This window comes from Ananas comosus, linkage group 8 (assembly GCF_001540865.1).
Source record: "Ananas comosus cultivar F153 linkage group 8, ASM154086v1, whole genome shotgun sequence".
Taxonomy (NCBI): domain Eukaryota; kingdom Viridiplantae; phylum Streptophyta; class Magnoliopsida; order Poales; family Bromeliaceae; genus Ananas; species Ananas comosus.
In genome coordinates this window covers 7188226-7196214 of record NC_033628.1, presented here as the reverse complement: position 1 = coordinate 7196214, position 7989 = coordinate 7188226, and positions in this window count along the sequence as shown.

Genomic DNA, 7989 nt, shown 5'->3' with positions numbered 1-7989 from the left:
CAGACTAAAAAGCCCAAAAGCACGAGTTTTGGGTAGCTCTCGGGTTGCCTTCGGAGGGCTGTGTACCGGTACGGGAGTGATGGCTGTACCGGTACAGCCATCGACATCAGCCGATTTTCAGCCGATTTTCAGCCGATTTTCAGCCGACTCTCAGCCGATTTTCAGCCGATTTTCAGCCGACTCTCAGCCGATTTTCAGCCGACCCGAGGCTCGGGCTGGGCATTTTCGTAGGAGGCATACCGGTACGCGGGCCCGTGTACCGGTACGCAGTGCAGATTCTGAGCAGTTTGTTCTGCAGGGGCTTATTTGCGATTGTGGGCTTCTTATATCAGCACCCACGCCCCTAGGGCTCTCTCCTGAGCTGAGAAGAGTGGGGAATCAGGTAGGGCACCTCTCCCCTTCACCCCCTTTTGATTTTGATCTCATTTTAGCTTGGATTTTGATGGTTTTTCCCTCTCTTTTGCCTATTGGAGCTATTTCCACCATTTTTGAAGCTTGGAGCTTGGGTTTGGAGTTTGATTGAGGGAAGATACTTGAAGTTTGAGAACTTTGAGCTGATTTTGAGGCTTCTAAGAGGTAAGTGGCAAGATCCTTTCCTCTAGTTTTGGATTTTAGAGCTTTCTTTGAGATGAAACCCTAATTTTGAGACTTAGGGCTTGTTTTTGGGCTTTTTGAACCTAGGGCTTTTGAGGCTTGATTGGTTGGTTTAGAACCTTCCTAGGGCTTGGATTGGAAGGGTTCTAGCTCTCTTTTGGAGCTTAGGAGAAGATTTCTACTTATGTGTATGTTTTGATGTAGTTTGGCCCTTTGCTTTCTAGTAATGATCGGCTGATATTGCTTTTACGTATCGATGGATGCACATTTGATGTTCTAGGAGGTGCGTGGGCTTGTGCGAAAATCTCGTTCGCCGCGGAAACAAAGTTTGACTTGGTGGTTTGACCTTAGCCTTGATATGAGAAATCTCATATTGTGATAAAGTGCTTTGTTGGATATATCTGGGTAATGTTGCATTTTCTATCAAGTGTATTTATATGAATTTATTGAGTGCCTTTAAAATGCCATGTGTATATTTAATTTGAAATTTGGCGATCTTCTATGTAGCTTGAGAGTTGCTTGAGAGAGACGTTGCGTAATTTCTATAGAGATTTGATTCATGTTTCTATAGAGGAAATAGTATGATTTGATTTAATCTAGTTTAATGAGACATGAAAGATGACATGCTATATATGTGGACATCGAACCTGATATCTGTGAATTTAGAGAGCTAATGTCATAGGCGGCATTGAGCTTCAGGAATTGCTTGAGAATTGTGAGATTAGGCGCCATTCTTGAGGATTTGGAAACATGTTGAATCAAATTGCACTATATGTGTCATCAAGGGCACTAGGCGTAATATTAATATTTCACATTTGATCTTAAAACTTCGGGTGATTAGTTTATTGCTCATACATGTTAAAGACGCATGAGTTGGATATTTGAGACTTGGACTATACTTATTCTTCCATTTGTGCTAATATCGCACATGCTCGTGGCGGTCGCTCCCTACAAGCGGCATCCGGAGTTAGCTACGCGACTTATGTCGCCTCGTGCCGGCCCCGCGCGGCGGCGCGGCCCGGCGCTATCGAGAAGACTACGGGGGCGTCAGAGTGGGACAGCACCATTCAAAGAGTAGGGATGTTGGGCTACCACAGGTCACTTAGGCGGCACAAAGCTGGATACTTAGCGTATGGTCCTAAATTGGAAAATGAAATCGATACGTGTTGAGATGTGAATATCATAACTAATAGATTAGTAGTGGAATACTATATTATTACATGCTTTTAGCATCAGTGTGATGACAGACATGTAGTTATACTGACCGTTGCCATGATAGAAAACCTACATATGTATTAACAAGGGTTCAATATTAAACTAGTGCCTAATTGGATCTTAATTATAAGGATAGAATAGATGTACATTTTGGTGACATCATGATTTGTGACTTGAGACACGTACTAGATAGCATTCAGTTGTGCATTTCTATCAGCAGTTGATTACATTGCTTCCTTATTGTTATCATATTATTATCGTTGCTTACCTATTTTTGGGGCCTAGTGGCAAGCATGGCTAGAGTCAAATAATTGCCCACTGGGAACTATAATTATAAGTTCTCACGCCTCTTTTCTCGAATGTTTTTCAGAGCTTTCATCAGTGAGGCTAGCGACGCGAGGAAGGGAGTTGCTTCAGCTAGCTTCGACGAGGACGGGACTTTGTTAGGTGTCTATCTCGATGTATTTTTTATTTTGCGATGAGCGTTGAAGAGTTTATACCTGCTTACTAGAGAACACCATTTTGTATTAGAGGCTGATATTGTTTATAACTTTATGTCTACTTTTATGTATTATGTTATGTTTATTATCATTAGTATAGATGTTAGAACTTTAACTCGCTCGGGATATTCATATAAAGTGCTCATTAATTTTCACTTCTTACTACAATGTTTTATTACTTTGCTTTTACTTCGCTTTTATTGTAGCGCCTTATATGTTTGAACACTATGGGGGTCTGGGCGCGCTACCGCGGAGGGCCTTCATGCGGGTTCCGGGCTAGACACCCTTTCATTTGTGAGAAGCCTCACCAGAGGCGGCGATGGCGTGGTGGCTCTCACTGTGAGATAGCCTCACAGAGGCGGGTTGAGGGCACGGGGGCTGGGGTGGTGGGTGGGATGGTGGAGTGGGGGGGGGCTGGGGGGGTCGGGGGGGGGGGGGGGTGGGTGCGTGGCGTGGGGGGGGGGGGTGGGGGAGGGGGGAACGCCTAGGCGTCAGGCGGCGGCCGCTCTGGCGGCGGCGGTGTGGGCCAAAGAGTGCTAGAGAGAGTAGAGAGAGAGAGAGAGGATAAGATGTCAGAAGCTTTATGCGCTAGGAAGAGACGAGGATGAAAGCTTTACCTCGGGCACACAAGGGCGCGGCGCCGGGCGGCGGGCGGCGGCGGCGGCGCGATCGCTCCAATGAGAGAGAGAAAGCAAGAGGAGAGAGCTAGAGAAGAGAGAGAGATCTCGAGAGAGAGAGAGAGAATCGAGATAGAGTTCCGGGCGTGGGGGGTGGGGGCACGTGTATCAAGCAGAATACGGTGAATGGTTCACCGTGTCTGGACACGGTGAACCATTCACCGTGTCCAATAGAATCCTGCGAGAGAACACGGTGAATAGTTCACCGTGTCTAGACACGGTGAATAGTTCACCGTGTTCAGTAGAAATACCATTTTCTATCGAACACGGTGAACCAACTACCTAGACACGGTGATTGGTTCACCGTGTTCAATAGAAATACCGATTCCTATTGAACACCTGGCCCTCCCGCATGGCGTTGACGTGGCGCTGGCGTGGCAGGGCTAGGGCCATTTTTGCAAATAAATTTTTGCAGGGCTATTTTTGCAAATAAAATTTGTTAGGGGGCTATTTGCAAAAAAAGCCCTACTTGACCTGATACATTGTAAATTAACTTAACAATAATAATAATAAAAAAATCCTTCTTCACACGTATTCAACTATATAAAATTAATGTTTTTAAAAAAACAAAAAATGACAATGAGTTTAATTTATCTTTTTTTATATGAAGTCCGACTCTTACTCCCCCACATACATACTAGATCCATAATCTGATTAAAATTTTGAAACACATTGGAGGGATTTTAAATCCATGAGTTTAGAAATGGCCCTCCTAAACATGTAATAATAAATCACTTTAGATAATTATTATTCGCACTCTAAAAAATCATATTACAAGGCCTTAAAAGTCAAATGGGATGTGGCTCCAGTATTCAAACGTCTAATATTGTAGGTGTAAAGTACTTTAAACATATTTTAATTAGATATCATACGAAAGCTGTTACTTTCCACACCATTTAATTTTAGGATTGTGGAGAGATTTTTAATTTTAAAATTTACATATATTTATACTATTGTCGTGATTCTCATCCATCTTATTAGTTCGTCTTTTCATGTTAAAATATATTAAAAAAAGTGTTTAACCATAGATGTGATATCGTCCTATATCAAATAGGAAAAAGGATATGATTGGAAATAGAAGGATTAAGAATGCTAGTAATAATAATTAGACAAAAATAATTTTGAGCTACTTGTTTAGGACTAACGAGTTACTATTGCTAATCCCACTGGATTGTTACATTTGATATCAAAGCAAATTTATCAGTTCCAGCAAAATAGTTATTACATTGCCTGATAATCTTGAGCTAGAAAATGATAAGGAACAGAACCCGACCAAGATGTTAGGGTCTACATACGGATCTCACGGCGTGATGATCTTGGGTTAAGAAATAACTATAGATGGGACCTGACAAGAAGGTTGGTTTGGATCGAACGAGTTATTATTACTAGTCCACTGGATTGTTACATTTGATATAAAAAATTTTACTAGTTATAGTCAAAGTGCGAAATAGTTCTTACATTACCTGATGATTTTGAACTAGAAAATGACAAGAGAATAAAAATTTGATGAGGACGTCAAGATTTAAATACAAATATCACATCACGTGATGGTTTTAGGTTAGAAAAAAAAATAACTATAAATAGGACACGAAGAGAATTTCAAAGTCTAAACCACAATAATTAGGCTAAAGTATTTTTAGGCCAATGGTTTAGATCCAATAAGTTATTAGTATTAGTGAACTAGATCTTTACTTTACGAGATAATACGCGTAAGTTACATGGTTATATTCAATTTTATTGAGTTAGGTGAGTAGTAGGAAATAAATGAGACCTTATGGTTAAGGTGCCTAATGTGCAGTGATTGAGAATTTGTGTTTCTCTTGACACTGAGCTAAAAGGATTGTTTTGACTGGCCATTAATTATTATTATGTCTTATCATTAAGATTGTTAAATTTTAACAAGATATTTGGATGTCTAACGCTTTGCATTCAAAGAGATCTTGCGCGTGCATTTTTATGCAAGATAAAATAATAATAATAATAATAATAATAATAATAATAGATGTTAGTAGAAAAACGTCTCTGGTGTATGAAATGTAAAGATACACCTAGTGCAGGTAATTAGGAGGCCGTCTTCGGCGACCTACAGTGGAACTGTACGACTCGACAGTGACACATATATGGAGACACATCGGACCCGATCCCAGCCGTTCAATTCACGATCATAGGAGAGGGAATCCGAGGAATCTCAGTAGTCCGCATGCGCGGCTATGCGCGAGGCGTAGCCGTCGGTTCTCCCACGAGTGGGAAGTATCGGCTGTAAATAAGCAAAAGGTCGCATATTCCCAATGGTCCAGAACTAGATTGTAATTAGGGATGGAAACGGAGCCGAGGTCGAGCGAGCTTCCTCGGCTCAAATTCGGCTTGAAATTAATTTCGAGCTTAAATTTAAGCTTAAATTTGGATTGAAATTAATTCGAGCCGAGCTTGAGCAAGCCTAATTTCGAGTCGAGCGAGCTCGAGCCCTAAACGAGCCGCTTGAAAATCTTAATATCATACAATCAATAGTTTAATTTATATAGAACATTATCTATAATTTGATACAAAAATATGTCTAATAGTTCAAAATACAAAATAATTATATAAAATATACTATTATAATATGAAAAAATAATTTATGAGTTAAATATCTAATCTTTTCAGCCTCACATGTCTTTTCTTCCGTCTTCAATCTCCATATTATTCATTTTTATTCATGCAGTCAAAAATAAATAAATTATATAGATAAATATTGGATTAAACTATCTAATCATATATAACAAAAATTAAAATTTTATATGAATAATAATTTTTTACTTTAAAAATATTCTGTATATTTTCTCAAGCACACAATTAATAGCAAGGTAGGCAACGGCAAACATGCTGTTACTTGGTAACTTGGAAGGCTTCCGGCTTAGCCGCTTAGGGTGAGAGACAGAAAAAGATAGAGAGAAATATATTGAAAATTTAGAGTTCTGTGAAAGAAAGAAAGGAAGAAAAAATGTATAAATTTAGTGAAATTTTGCTCTTTTATTTGTCTATTGGGTTTATTTTTATGAGCCAACAACATTAGCCCAATTTTAACTAAACTCAGATTATTCACTCAGCTTTTATATAATTAAAATATATTATATTTATATATTTTTTAATATATATATATATATAATATATATTATATATACTATATTTATATATATATATATATATATAATATATATATAATTGAGCTCTCTCCTTTTAAAAAATACCACGTTATTGGTGAGTCATGTTTGTAGATTTTTAGCCATTGGATTAGAGATATGGGTATAGATTGATGTGGGCCCCTAGGTTTAGCTGGTGTGGCTTGGTTGAATGTATAATCTAATTGGTTGAAATGATCCGCAGAAGTAGATCTAACTGGTAAAAACTTACAAGCACAAATGCTTTGTTGCTTGTTACAAGCACCATAGCTGGTAACTCTCTCTCTTTCTCTCTCTCTCTCTCTCTCTTCTCTCTCTCTCTCTCTCTTCTCTCTCTCTATATATAATTAAAATATATTATATTTATATATTTTTTAATATATATATATAGTGTAGAACTACTATACTATCGAAAATATAGAGAATGATTGCGGTCCCCCCTAGGATTAAATAATATTCCTAGAATTGAGTGGTCCCTACAAGATAATAATAGTATTAATTCAAAGAAATGATTAAAGGGGTTGATCTAAGAATCAAAAAATCGAAAGCACCATATCCTCTATACTTTCGATAGCATAGTAACTCTACTATATATATATATATATATATATATATTCAAGCTTTTCGAGCCTAATTCGAACGAGCCGAGTAATACTCAAGCTCGGCTTGAAATGAATTTCGGGCTTTTGTTTTTATTCAAGCTCGGCTCATTTAATTTCGAGTCGAGCTCGAGCAAGCCAAATATCGAGTCGAGCTCGAGCAAGCCAAATATCGAGTCGAACGCAAGTCAAACGCGAGCCGGCTGGCTCATTTGCCAGCCCTAATTGTAATTGGGTATATAAAAGAATATGGACTCCGATAGCTAGTAATAATAAGAATTAAGTATTTTCAGTTTGTGATTCGAATCTAACGAGTTATTATTACTAGTAAGTTAGATTGTTATATTTGATATTGATATTAGAATTAAATGCCAACCGAATGTATGACAGCTAAGTATTATACGAAAAAATTATTATACTACGGATTTTGTGGAAGCCACTTTTTGAACCTGCATGAGTCATCTTCGAAATCTCACATCATCTGATAGATGTATATAATCTATAAATGTTATTGTAATTGAGCCTGACGAGGACGTTAGGATTTAACGGGAGAGTATGTAATATTCCAAAGCTTGAGAATAGTTGATTAGTTTCAAACCTCATAGGTAAGGCTAGCTGTGGAATAAATAAGCTTGAAAAGTGTGGGGTTATAAAGTAGCTTTTCTTTTGTCCTTAACTATGCTTTCTTTCTTTTGTCCTTAACTATGCTTTCTATTAGAATAAAAATTATTCCCTACACCTAGTGCATCTATGCATAATATATGCGCCACAGATTATGCTTTTTTTAATCTTAAGATTTCTACGTTACCAGCTGTCGACTTGCAAAATTTTCTTTATGTAAAAAATTGGGTTTTTGAATTAAAAGTATGAAAAGGATGAAAACTAATGTAATCAAAATGTACAGATATATACGCGAACTTGGTGCAAGTAGTAATTTTAACAATAATTAAGGACTAAAATGAAAATATAAGAGTTTAGTGACTAAAATGATACCTTTAGTACCGATTGTCCCTAGCACAAATGGCGAAGGCTTCATGGTTAATACGCAAGTCCGAGGCTCGAATTTTAGGAGTAGTTTAGTTGCGTGTAGTTGTAACTATACGGCAATTGTAACTACATGCAAATACAAATTTGGCGTTTGGAATTATTTAATTTCAACTGCTATAGTAGGAGCTACAGGAGGAGGTTCAACTGCGGCAGTTGGAATTATGCCCAAATCAGCCGCAGTTTCAACTGTAGTAGTTGA